This window comes from Apteryx rowi, unplaced genomic scaffold, assembly GCF_003343035.1.
Source record: "Apteryx rowi isolate R43461 unplaced genomic scaffold, aptRow1 scaffold_1212, whole genome shotgun sequence".
NCBI classification, from domain to species: domain Eukaryota; kingdom Metazoa; phylum Chordata; class Aves; order Apterygiformes; family Apterygidae; genus Apteryx; species Apteryx rowi.
Genome location: NW_020447434.1, coordinates 93,364 through 107,275, shown reverse-complemented (window position 1 = coordinate 107,275; position 13,912 = coordinate 93,364).

The following is a 13,912-nucleotide window of genomic DNA, read 5'->3' as shown; positions in this document are numbered from 1 at the left end:
GGAACCACCYTGGCCAAATAGAGGGTCCTGGGGTGCGCCCAAAGGCACAAGGAGGCTGCTACAGCACACCCACAGGGCATATGGAGTGCCTGAGGTGCTTCAAAATGCACACTGAGTGTCCTGGGTTGCACCGAAAGGAACAGGGAGAGCCCTGGGGCATACCAAAAATCACACAGAAGGTCCTGGGGGAGMCCATATGCCCACAGAGAGGGCCCTTGAGTGCCCTGAAAGGCACATGGAGGGCTCTTGGAAGCACCCCAAGGCCCAGGGAGGACCCCRGGGAACACCCAAAGGCACGCAGAGAGYAGTGGGATACACCCAAAAGGCACATGGAAGGCATCCATCACACATGATCCTCTCCACTGCATGCCAAGCAAGGGCATGCAGCACCATCCAAGACAGGAGCTCACTGGTAGCTCCTCTGACTTGCCTATACCCATATTCTGTTGGAGATTCCGCCCGCAATCCAAAGGCAGCTCTGTGCATCATCTCTCTCTCYACTAAAAAATCGGCCTGATTGCTAAGATCTCCTCTCCACTGAAGAGTAAGCAAGGGTGGACAGCCACTGCCCACACCAAAACAAGAGCTCACAGCCAGCTTACCCCTACACTGCTTGGGATGCCTATTCCAGCCCCGTAACAACTGCTTCTCACGGTTCCTCTCTCTTCAAAAACATCATCTCTACCCTCCTATTCAAACTTCTGTCCAAGGGGCTCACCTGTCACAACCACTAAGAAGCAGTCACAGCCAAGTTCCCTTGGGCCCCCACCCTGGCCGTGGCATGCTTATTCCAGCCCTCCCCTTCCACTCTTATCCCTACTTGACATCACGTCTACCTGCATGTTCACAGCAAAAGTGCAATTCTAGACGGGAGTTCAGCCACCACAACCCCTAACAAGTGCTCGCAGCCAAAGTCTCTTCGGCCCCTGACAGAGGCCTGACATGGCTATTCAAGCCCCACAGCACCTGCACCTCTGCACTTCCTCTCGCTTCCCAAGCTCATCCCTGTCTACATGCATAGTCACTGCACAAACACGCTTCTAGACAACACAAAGCCTACTGGTAGTTTTGTAGCTTCTGGCCAAGGAGTTCACCTACCACAATCCCAGGCACACCCTTGGATAGTTTGTGTGCCTTTTGGGGCAGGCCATGGTCCTCTGAACACCTTTCAGGGCGAGGCAGCTGCCTCACAGTGGCTTTTATTCTGGGCCAAGGCCTCCGAGTGTCTTTGGGTGCAATCCAGGCACCCTAGAGCACCTTTCAGGGCAGGCCAGAGTTCTCCGAATGCCTTTTGGTGTGGTGCAGGATAGTCTGTCTGTTTTTTGGATCAGGCCATGGGCCTCTGAGCACCTTTGGAGACAGCCTGGGGCCTCCAAGCTCTTCTCGGGGTGCTTTTTGGGGTGGACTGTGGGGCTTTGAGTGCCCTGTGGTGCGGCTCGGGGGCCTCTGCGTGCTTTGCGGTGCAGTGTGGGGCCCTCCATGTGCCTTGCGGTGTGGCACAGGGATCTCCGTGTGCCTTGCGGTGCAGACTAGGGTAGTTTGTTTGCTTTTTGCTGTGGACCAGGGGCCTCTGAGTGCCTTTCAGCACTCGCCAGGGCCTCCAGGTACCTTTTGGTGTTCCCCAGTGTCCTCCACGTGCCTTTCCATGCACCTCAGGGCCTCTTTATGCTTTCTGGTGTGGCCCAGGTGCCTTCGTGGATCTTTCTGTGCCTCTCAGTTGTCTACAATTTCCTTTCTGCTCGCCCCAGGGGCCTCTGAGTGCCTTTAGTGCATCCCCAGGGGCCTCCTCGTATCTTCTGGTGCACCCTTCGAGCCTTCTACTTGCCTTCTGCAGTTCTTCACAGGCTCCTGTGTCCTGCTTGACCCCTCAGTCCTTGTCCAATTTCCAGGTAATTAGAGGGTCGGTTCAAGGCCTTCACAGTTGCAGGCAGGAGAGAGAGAATTGGTCCTGTCTCACCTGAGCCATTCCCTTCCTCTTCAGGCTGGGTAGGACCCATCAGCTCAGATGCCAGCCCCATGTTGCTTGGGGTAGCAGGCAGTTCAGGACATCTACCCTGTCTCCAGCCCTCTCTACCACGACCTCTTGGAGCCTTCTGTCCTGYCCAGCATGGCCTCCTCCATCCCAGCCTGGCCAGGGAGGATGCTCAGCGATGGCAGGAGCAGCTGGCTGGATCCCGCTTTCACTGCAGACACCAGAACTGGAGACCAGAAAAACTGGTAAGCAAAACCCAACAAGTCTCCCTAAACCTGATCCCTTCAGCTGCTTCTCTCAAGCAGAGCCCAGGATGCCTCCCCTGGCCAGGGCAGGTTCCCTGCAGGATCTGAGCCCCATGAAGCCTCTGGCTGTGCGTGGGCCAGGCTGGGAGATGGAGGCAAAAGGATTCATTTTTGAGGAACAGGGTCTGTTTGTTAATAAACCAGCAGCCAGCACAGCCCGGACCCAGGCCCYTTTTAACAACATATAACTGCAAGATGAAGGAGAGCCGCCTTCATCAGCACCATGGAGCAAACGGAGATGTGCGGGGGAAAGAAAACCAAGACTGTTCTTTTGGCCCTTGCTCACTTCGTGTAGCCACCCTTTTAAAGGAGARGGGAAGGGGCCAAAAAGCAGTGAGACTAAGTGAGTTTGGTAGAGGCAAAGCTCTCTGTATTTTTGTYGCCACACAACTCAGCCTATTTTCTTGAGGGGGCGGGCGGGTGAGGGGGGGCAAAGAGCCCATATCTTGGGTGCTTTTGGGGCAAGCCCCTGCAAGATTGGCTCTTTTGCCCCCCACCCCCTTCCCTTAAGAAAAGAGGCAGGCAGGGGAAACCCAACACAATTTGCTCTTTGGTCCTCCACCCCTCTCAGGAAAATAGCCTAAAGGCRAGTTGCTTGGGGATAAAAATGCCCCGCAGGATTTCTGCTCTGCCAGACAAGGTGCTTAGGCTCTGCAGCACTCACTGCTTCCTCCTCGCATCCACAAACAGAGGCTTCAACCCTGCATCACGCTGGGGCTGCCCCTGTTGTTCACCCCGCKCTGCTGCCGCCTGCCCTTCGCTGTGGAAAAGCTTTCTCCGGTGCATTGGAAGGAAAGCTTTAGTGAGGGCATTGCGATATGGACTGGAACTAGCCAGAGCCATGCTACCATCAAGGAAAGCACAAGCTGGGAGGAAGGGAGCATCTGTCAAGGAGGAGAGGCAGCTGCTGCTGGCACAAGCTCTTATCCACTGCAAGCACCTAAAAGCCACAAGGAGACGCCTGTCAGCTGCCCGCTTTTAACACCAGCAGCACAGCAGCACCAAGCTCTTCTCCATGCAGGAGCTGGGGAGAAGCCAGAGACGGGGTGGGGGAGTTCTCTTTCTGAGAACTATTAGCAGAGGTTAAACAAACCACGCACTGAATAAAACAAGTGCCACCTTGTCTCAGTTGTGACTAGCTCCAGTTTTTATTTTCAAGAGCAAGAACAACACAGTGCAGCGCTGCCATGCCTGATTCCTGCTCCCCTCTACCCCTGCAGCACAGCTCCCCATCGAGAAGTCTGAGGGCTGCAGGGAGCAGTGCGAGCTGGCAAACACAGGCCCACTTCTTTCTGCAGCTGCTTCTCAAGGGGTAAATGAAGGTGAAAACAAGTCCCTCTTCCTTTGGACAGGGTCTCTGGAAAACAAGATCACTTATTCCTTGCAGCTTTAGCTAGAGCCCGAAACAGTGGTCCTGGCAGGCTGGTGGAGGAGCGGGCAAGAAGTGAAATAGCAGTTATCCTCAGCAACAAGCACGTAGGAAAAGAAAATGTATTTTGATAGAAATGGCAGGAAAATAAACTCCAGGCCCTTTCCTCTGTCAACAATAGGGCTAAACCACCCATTTTGCCCTGAAAGCGTGTGGCTCAGCACACTGGGTTGGTGCCCCCCAGCTGCAGCAGCCCCAAACCCTAGYTTCAGCAGAGCCCAGGGCTTCACTTCTCTGCACTGATGGTGCTGCCAGTCTTGGGCCCACAGGTAACCTGCGGCTGCACGATTCACACTCAGATGGCCAGACCTGACACTTCAGCCACGGTCAGGTCAGCCAAGAGCACTCCCAGCTTCACTAAAAAGCATGGGGCATTGAAGCAAAACTCGTCCCACTCCACGGGGGGCTGTAGGGCAAGTGCAGATGCCTGCTCTCACCAGCACCTTCAGCAAAGGGGGCTGGGTTTGTCAAACAGTCTCGGGTGGAGACGGTCTGGACAAGAGCTGTCCCTGAGGGCTACCCACTCTGGAGCACATTGAACTGTGCTCCTGCTTCTCTGAGCCTGGTGGCCTTTCCYGTGGAGAGAGGATGCCGCAGCTGCTGCCTCTGCAGTGCAGCACCCTGCACTCATTGTATGGGCCCAAAAGCAGCCCCCCACTGACCACCTTGGGCACGAGAGCCTTTCTATCGCTCCCGCGATTGCCCTGCCTGCGGCAGGCAGCAAAGGGTCTCCACCGGGCTCTCCTGCTCTGATGCACTGGGCACAACCGACTTTTTGGGAACGGGGTGCTCAGGCACCCAAAGCCACCTTGGGCTTTAGCTTTGGTCACTCGCCACTTTGGGGCCCTTGCTTAACGACTCCTCTTGCACCTGGATCCTCCCTCACTCCCTGTATCAGCAGGGCTGTGCTCTTCACGGGGGGCTTCTGGCGCTTCATTGCAAGGACCCAGCATCGCCTGTGCTGAAGAAAAGTCCCTTGTGAGTAAATGAGAGAGGAACTGGGGCAAGGCCAACATGGCTTGCTCTGGTGCTCCAGCTCAGGCTCCTGCCCTGCAAAAACCATCCTAACAAACACTGGTTGGGARCTGGCTCCCTGCCATGGAGGAGGCAGGGATCACAGCGGCTCCCCAAAATGACCTGCCTGGCAGCACCCAGAAGGCAATGGCAGGTGATATTTAGCACCACCCCAAGATCACTAACACAGCTGTTGTGCACCAAGCACTGTGTTGCCCCCCTGCCCCCAAAGCCCTGGGGAGCAGCGGGTGGTCACAGAGCACCAGSAACAGGCATGTCCCCCTGACACGGACACCCCAGAGGTAACAAGGATGTTGGAGGAACCAAGACACCTGCCACAGCATATCCGTCCTGCTTACCCGGTTGTCCCCAAGGCTGGCCACACAGGGAATATCATCAGTGGCTGGATGCTGGCAGCTGTGGAGCTGTCCTTCTGCACTGGCTCACCCCAGGCAGCAGCAACCAGCTCCCCGGGTGGTTCACTGGAGATAGCAAAGGCAGAGGTGGGGGAAACCAGGGGAGCTCCCCAGAGCACCTGACTCCCAGCACCGGGATGCTTCGTGCAGACACGCAGAGCGTTGGTGCCAAACCTCTCTGGCAGATRCCAGCTGCATTCCCCAGCCTGGGGCACAGGGAAGCTCTGTGAGAGATGAAATCGCTCTGCCCTATTCCACAATGCCCTGTTCAAGCTCTGGACTATATACCCAGCCAGCAGAAAATAGCTGCATTTCTCTGCCTTTGCCCAGCACTACGCAGCATCAGATATACCAGCTCTGTGCCCGCTCACCTGTGAGAGGGAACTGGTTCTCCTGCCAGTTCCTCCTGCCCCCCCTATATTAACAAATGAGATAAAAAGGCTGATTTCATTGCCTCTGTGTCACTCATGTTTATTTCCAGGTTGCGGAGATCATCCTGAGAAATGCTGGACTCTCAGAAGCGGAGCGAGGAAGCCCTTATGCCTCCATCTGGTGTTATGCGTATGGTACCTCCAGCGATGCCAGTGGAATGATTCCTGTGCTGAAATGCTTTGTGGGGTCACTTTGAGACAATAATTTCTGCCCGGTTGTGCCCTCAATGTACATCCGTGCTTTGGTTTTAGTGGGTGTGCTACAGCACAGAGAGCCCCAGAGCCTCTCTGGTGCTTCCTGCTTCAGACTGAAGCTGGGCGCACCACGAAAGCCATGAGTCCCCCTCCCTGAAAGGCACAGACAGCACACGACAAGCACACGCACACACCTGTGTGCCTGCACACATACCACACACACGGGAGCAAACACAGGCAAATGCTCAAGCACCTGCACACCACAGGCACACACACATGCAGGTGTGCACATGTTCGTCTGTGCTTGCGTGGGGGTGTATATGCACATAYGCCCCTGTGTACGTCTGTGTGCTTGTGTGCATGCCCTGCGCATGTGTGTGTGGTTTTGTGTTCCTGTGAGCATGCATGTGTGCGTGCGTGTACTTGGCTCTGGGCACCTTTGTGGTTTTGCGTGTGTGTGYCTGTGTCTGGGTGTGTTTCTCTGTTTGTGTGTATGTGAATGTGCACATGAGTGTGTCCCTGCATGTGTGTATGTGTGCATTTCTCTGTGTGTGTGTGTGTGTGTGTGTGCGCATTTGTGCATGCATGTGCATCTGTGCATGTGTGTGCATATGTGGGGGGGTGTGCATGCACCTGTGTGTGTGTCTCCATGTATGTGCACATTTGCATGAACACACATGCACAAAACACACGTGCATGCRCATGTACACAAGCACAAGCGCACACGCACAGGCACACATACCCTTGCACATATACACAYGCAATCATGCACACCCATGCACACACGCGCATGCACAGAAGAACAAACATGCATGCAGTAGTAAAGAAACTAACTTGTCTGGGGGGGACCAAGAGGGCACATGGAGGGCTTGAGTGCACTGAAAGAAATACAGGGGCTCTGGGGTGCACTTAAAGGCAGATGAAGTGGCTTTGAGGGGACTGAAAGGCTGAAGAAGGGCCCTGGGGGCACTGAAAGGCACACAGAGGGCTCAGGGGTGCCATGGGGCAAACAGAGGGCTGTGGGGCGCACCAAAAGGCACTTCTCTTCAATGAGGTTTTTTTAAACTATTCCTGTTACCCTGTGCGAGCCTTCAGATGTTTGGAAGCTCAATGCTTCCTTCATATTAGCGCCCTGGTCTGACAGTGATGCAGAGCTCAACCTGGACAGCAGCTCAAAAAGGAATTTAATAAAAACATTAACAAAATTACTCAAACCACAGCTCTTGAACTAGCCGCTTCCCAAAACACCACCCTGAAGAGATTTGAAGGAGGCAGAGGGTTGCCAGCATCCAGCCAGACTGGCTCAGTTGTCTTCAGTTGTGCATGTGGAGGGGAGAGAAAGAGGGGTGTTAATTCTGTCTATTTTCTTCCTACCACGTACATTTTTCTTCCTTAGATACTATAAGCCATTCAGGATATCAGACTTGGGGTGTTGTGTGTTTGTTCTCCTCCTCTCTAATTTTTCAGATAACCTGAGCCATGCTGTCGAATGATCCCGCTTAATATTCCCCCAAATGTGCATCAGTGTGAGGCCCAAGTGTCCCCTGCCTAGTGGCAAGAGTTTAACCTGGGCCAGCCCTGGTGGGCTTGTGCTGTGCAGTGTCAGCCCAGGGAGGAAGTACACCAGTACGCAGCCCTGTGTGCTTCACACAGCTGGGGCATCCAGAGCTCCCTATATTTGGGTTGTGCTCCAGGGAAAAGAGGCCTTTTCCTGCTGATGGATCTCCCCCTGGTGGGAATGGGGACCTGGGTGAGGAGCTGACCTGCTTCCCCAGCCTCCTGGTGACCTGGCCTTCTCCGTGAATTGCATCTGTGCAGCCTTGTTGCCTTGGGATTGCTATGGGTGACTTCCACGCTCAAGACAGCCATGTTTTYACCCTTTTTTGTGCTGGCAGTGGTCAGCGTTTTGTGTTTTGAACATTTAAATGGAGGCTTCTGTGCCTTGAAAATAAACTTAAGTCTGTTCCTAGAAGTACACACATCAGATGTCTCCCAAGGGACCCCATGACACAGGTTCCTGAAAACTGCCTGCCTTGCAGGCGAAAGCAAAGGTAATGCTTGCTGAAGTGAAGCTCATGCTAGTTGAATGTAAGTGCTGTCTTGGCTTCTGTGGCTTTTCTGCCACTGGTGGAAAAGACCTCCTCTTTTAGCCATGAATTTCTTCAAATCCAGGCTGTGGGGCAAACAGGACATTCCCTGTGCAGACCAGTGGTTGTGATCCACAGGGAGGAGAGCAAATAACACACTGTGTAGGAGGGAAGGACCTCCCAAGGGAGAAGGGGAGGGCTGTGATGCCATAGGACTCCTCTTTCCCTTTCCTAGCTTTAATATGTAACCCACTTTCTGAAATACATGCCCACCTTTCAGAATAGTAATGCAGCGCTTTATAAAAGCAAATAAAAACCCAACAACTAGAAACAACCTAATGTGAAATGCTAACTTGAGCCTGTGTGAGCAGGTACCAAAATAAGGGCTGACAGGGAAGAAAATGTGCCGTCCGGCTCCTGCAGGCCCCCATTGCATTCAGGTGCGCCCCAGGGACCGCTGTTTGTACACGCCACAGCTCTCTGGGTGCCTCTCAGGGCCCATCCATTTGTCTTCTGTGATAGCCTAGATCCCTCCACGTGCCTTTTTGATTTACCTAAAAGTCCTCAGCTTGTCTTTCGGTACACTCTGGGGCTCCCAGTTTGCCCCTGCTCCCTTCAGCTCCCCTTCCTTTGCTCTGTGATATGTCCCAGGGGTTTCTGTTAGCCCTCCGGTGCATCCCAATCCCTCTGGTTTGCTTCTGGTGCACCCCAGAGCCCTCTGTTTTCCCCTGGTGTGCCCCAGAGCCTTATTTCGGTGTGTTCCAGAACTCTTTGCCGGCTTTTTGGTGCACTGGAGAGCCCTCTGTTTTCTCTCTGTTCCCCTCAAGATCCCCCCATTTACATTCGTATATAGCCCAGAGCCCTCCGTTTGCCCTCCGGGCCCCTCAGGATGCCTCCCTTTGCCCTCTGCTGTGACACAGTCCTCTGCCTTTCAGAGCCCTAGATGTACCTAGGGCACACAGTTTGCCCTCCAGTGGACCCCAGAGCCCTCCATTTGCCCTGYAGTATYCCCAAAACAACAAAACTCACACCCCAAGCAACCACTACAAGGATAATTAAAGAGCCAGAGGGTTGCTAGCAATAACTAGATTGGCTCAGTTCTTTTCACAGCTTGTGGATGTGGAAGGGAAAGAAAGAAGGTTTTTAATTCCAGGTCTAATTTCTTCATACCATGTCCATTTCTCCAAAAAAAAAAGGGGGGGGGTACAATTGATTCATCTGTTCAGGATGGAGACAGTTATAACGTTGCTGAAGGGCGGTGGAAGGACTACTGTAGAAGGGCTTGGAGGCAGCAGCCTCCTCATCTGCCTCCCGCAACTGAATTTGTGCATGTGCTTGTGCCTGGAGCTGCCTCGGGGAGAGGCTCTTGCTCTCTCCTGAGTGGAAGAGCCTGGGCAAAGCAGTTGCTGAGCTCAGATGCTGAGCCCTGAGTGCTAGCGGTGCTCCMTGGGCCTAGCGGAAGAACTAGAGGGGTGTGTGGGGGGGGTTGTTTTCCTTACTTTTGGGAAACAATTTCCTGATGTGAAGAAGCAAAGACTAGTGCCTAGGACAGATGGCCATGAGTCTGTTYTTCATCCTTTGAAGTCCTGGCATTTCTGTTTATATGTGACTAGATGAAAGTCTCATTGTATTTCCTTTTCCTCCTTTGTAAAAATGAACTGATAAGTTGCACCTTCTCCAGCGTCTTGCTGGCCAACTCATTTTCCCACACCAATCAATGCACCGCCATTAGCTCCTACTCCACGTCAGGAGTGGTGCAACATCAGGGACCACTATGATCCGTCTCTTTCTGTCTCTGGAAATTGCAATACATTCAAGAAACAGCCCCTTGGGGCAGCTTTACCAGTCCCTGGGAAGGAGTTGACTCTCCAGCACAGTCCTGTCTCATCTCTTCCCTGGGCTGCCAGTACCAACGGCACCTGCAAGGGCCTTTCCACTCTGCTCTGAGGCGTGGGACATGCTCTCCTCTGCCGCAGCTTGTAGCCCACCTCATGTTTTCTTTCACGATTTGTTTACCAGGTGCTGCAGAGGTGCCTGGTCCCAGCAGAATGTACCAGACAAGCCGTTGTAGGGGAAGGGGGCTCTTGGCCATAACACTGGGGTTTCAGGAGGCCACAAAGCAATCGCTGGTGTGTCACTCTTTCAGCTTGACTTCAGAGATGGAGCATTGCATTTGTGTGTGTGATTGCTTAGTTCCCCCTAGGGTCTGTGGGCATTTTTGGATTGAAGGAATCTGTTGCAGAGAGGGAGGTAGAAGAGAAAAGATGCAGATGGTGTGTCCTTGAGCACTTGCACCTGGGAGTGCTGGCCTCTGCCCTTTGGGAACCTGAATTGAACTGTTGGCCCTGCTCTGTGTCCCTGAGCAGGTTGTATGGTTGAGTTATAGCGAAGTGTCTGCTCTGCAGCACTCGATTCACTGAATGTGAATTGGCAGCACAGGGGTCCCAGGGACCTGGTGCCTCAGGCTTTGGGTTGCGGGGCTCTGTTGATTTCTGGCTGATCACTCCTGGCCTTTGAGGTTTTACAGTGGGAAAATCCCCATTGTAGGCACAGGGAATAGGGATATTTGAGGAAGGAGATATCATCATTTGTCAAATCTTCATCTGAAAGGTGTAAATCTCTAGGCAAATAACGTATCATTATTTTGAAGGACCACTGTCAAGCACTGTCATTATATTTGGCTTTTAAAATAACATTGCTTGGACAGCTTCGTTTGCAGAGGGCTTGGAGTCCCTAGTGCCTGTGCAGAGCTCTGAGTTCCATTGCACTGGCATCCTTACGTGAAAATGCTGGGACATCCTCTCGCTCTCGGACAATCCTGATTCATTTGGGGGCTAAGTTTTCCCCCTCACCTTTGCCTCTCTAATGAAATAACACCCACAGAGGGTGAAGAAACAGGGCAGTGTCTTCAGGGAAAGCACATCAAAGGGGTGAACTGGTAGCCCAGTAATGGGATGAGGTGTGCCTGAGGTGTGGATCTGTCCTGTGGCAGGGAGAGATGCCAGCAATGACACAGCCTTTCCAGCACACTTGGGTCCCAGGGTGCAGCACCACGGGATTGCCACTTCTCCCATGTTTTCTGGAGCTAGTAGCTCAGTGTTCTTAGGTTGAATCTTGATGAGGACTTTTTTCCTGGAGTTCTCAGGTTCAGGATGGTCTGTGTTACCAGGGAACAGACTGAGTGTTGGATATAATTTTCCAGGGTTTGGAGGACTGATATAAAAAGAAAGCTTTGGGCAGACATGGGAGGACCCCCGCTTCCCTATGCAGACCAGAGGATTCTTCTGCCCTTGCTAGGCAATTCAGACGACCGCCCTCCCGTGGAGACAGCCTGGTTCATAGGCTTGCTGTTCCCCACCCTGTACTTTTGTATTTAGGCCAACTTGCTAACAGTGCTTCTGTGGTTTCCTTTCAGCCCTGAAGAAGACTGAGGATCTTTTCAGCTTTACAGGTACTGCTGAAGAAGGACAGTGTCTTCAGCAAAGCAGGGCAGGAGCAGTGGTATTTTGTGGCAGGCGTCCATGAGTGGTGGAAGTGCACAGAAGAGGGAGGGATGATTTCCCAGATATTTCTGCTGGGTCTGGACCCAGATGTCTCAGTTAGACACAGGAGGAGTTCAGTTTGCTGTAGTGCTGAAAATCAGGCCAGGCTCTCTCCTCAGAGCCTCCCACTGCCCACAAACCAGTCCAGGTCTTTCTCCAGACTCAGGAGAGTGAAGGTTAGAGACTGCAGGCTCGCCAGAGCCTGGTATCTCCAGCTCTGTGTGTTAATGAGAGGAACACTGTTAAGAATACAAGTTCCCAAGAGAGATGCAATTGCTCTTCATGAAACCTTAGGGATTTGCAGCCTGGGGGAATTATAACATGCCTTAAACAATTATTCATATAGCAAATTCATAATTTGTAGTGTCTGGGGGAGTTTTGAAGTGTAGTTTGCAGACTCTTCTTTTGAAAGTGCTTGTTTAAAGATGTTAAGCAGAAAACAGACTGGGTTTTGTTTCCATTACAGCATTCTACCAGCAGTGTCAAGTACTGGCCGGTGACTGTTGTCAAGTGTCACACAGTCTGTGCTGGTTCCAGGTTTGGATGGGCAGGAGCAGCTTCCTTCCAAAAGCAGCAGCCAGGCAAGCCGGCTGTAAGGAAATGGATGCAGTGTGACACCAGTTGCAACATGATGGCAATAGAAACAGGAGATTAGTCCTTCCATGACATCACATTTTTGTCCCAGATTCTTGGAAGTCCCCCAAACACCTGCCCCACACTCCACTCCGCTGAATGCATTGAAATAAAAAAATTAGATTTTGAACAAAAAGCCCTAGGAAGAGCTACCAGCTCCGAGACGCACCTCACCCCATCACCACCAGCTTGGATACGTGTGGGTTCATGCATGTTCTGACATGCCCTGGAAGTGGTAGGGTTTGCCTCATGGGTGAGGGAGCAGGGCAGGTCTGAGGGCCAGCTAGTAGTAAAAAGGGAAGGAGAGGGGTCAGTAGCACTAAGAACAGCCAGCACTGGCCTGCAGCTTGGGAGTGCCCACGGGAAGAAACCATAGCTAGCTTTTCCTCTGGAGATTCAGGCTGATATGGGGAGAGCTCCCATCTCCTGCTGAAATCAGTGGGGCCACTAAGGCCTTGGAAGAAGACTGACAGGCCCCAGCCCTGGCTGATGTCAAACTTGTTGCATTTCGAAGGGTGGTTTTGGATCCAAAATAGACGCTGCAGTGGTGTCTGAACCTGCCTGCAACAGGAAGCTCTCCTGCAAGAGGAGTTCACAAACCAGTTTCGCTTGGCTTTATCTTTCACACATCCAGGGTTGGTTTCGTCAGACACTAAGTCACTGGGGCACGCAAAGTACCATGTATAGTTTTGCTGTGGCAAAACAGCTGTATCCAAGGTGCCCACCTTGCACCATTCTTCACTCCCCGCCGGAGCTGTAAGGTTGAGGGAAACAATATGCAGAAGGAAAAAAAATCTTTCCTTGTACTTCTACGTGGTAAACTTCAGCTGGGGACAGCAGGAATCTCCGAATTGGGCTTTGTTGTCAGAGAAGGCAAGTGAGCATGTGACAGCAGAGTAGAGTCACACATGGCTGAGAACGCATCCTCGTGGTCTCCTTTGCCTTTCTCACTTGGAGGCCTACGCTGTTGGAGGGCAGCATGCAGTACCGCCTTGGGCTGGAAGGCTGCTTTGGCAAATCATGAAAACACAATTCTTGGTGGCTGCTCTGTGCTCCTTTGCTTCTCCTAGCAGCACAAATCCGCTGAAAAGGTCCTAAGGAGCCATGGAATATGTCAGTGAATGCATTTAACAGCATCCCCCAGCACCTTTTTCACATAGCATCTGATTTGAGGATCTTTTTGTTCATTACAAAGAAGCTGTGGTTTAATGGAGCAGCGTGTTTTTTTCTGTTAAATACCACCTTATGTGTCATCTTTGATGTCAGAATAAGTCCTGGGATGACTGAGAAGGACTCATGTATGGCCTTCAGGGTTTGCAGGGCTTAGTGTCATGCTTCTGCCTTAAGCACTAGACCCTGGAAGGGAACAAATCTAGGTTCAAAAATGGTCCTGCTTTTTGGTGGGTTATTGCTCATGCAGATAAGTTTCCCAACCTGGATATCTTCGTGACACCTTTACAGACCTGCTTTAGCAGAGCCCTCCTGCTTGAAGACTGTGGCTTTAGGTGTCAGAAGCGGGCATGAGGCACTGGCTAGCAGGCTGAGGGCAGGATGCGAAGTCCAGCAGACAGTGACGCCCGCGAGAACGCTCTGTCTAAACAGACGGCGCTCCCATCTTGCACAGATAGGTGCACCCTGGGTTTTAAACAGAGATGTAAAAATCTCCAGAAATCCCTGCGGAAAGGGAAGAAGTGGGCTTCAGTGATCCTCCCTTCCCTCCAAACTGGAAATATTTGAGCAGTTAACCCGCTGTGGTTGTCACTGGCTCGTCATAAGCTTCATCTGCTTTGAAGCACTGTATTATAAATGTAGCTGGCACACGGAAAAATCACAACTGGCCAAGCAGTTATACTTAAAAACCGAACATAAAAAAGCTACTCCCGCCCCC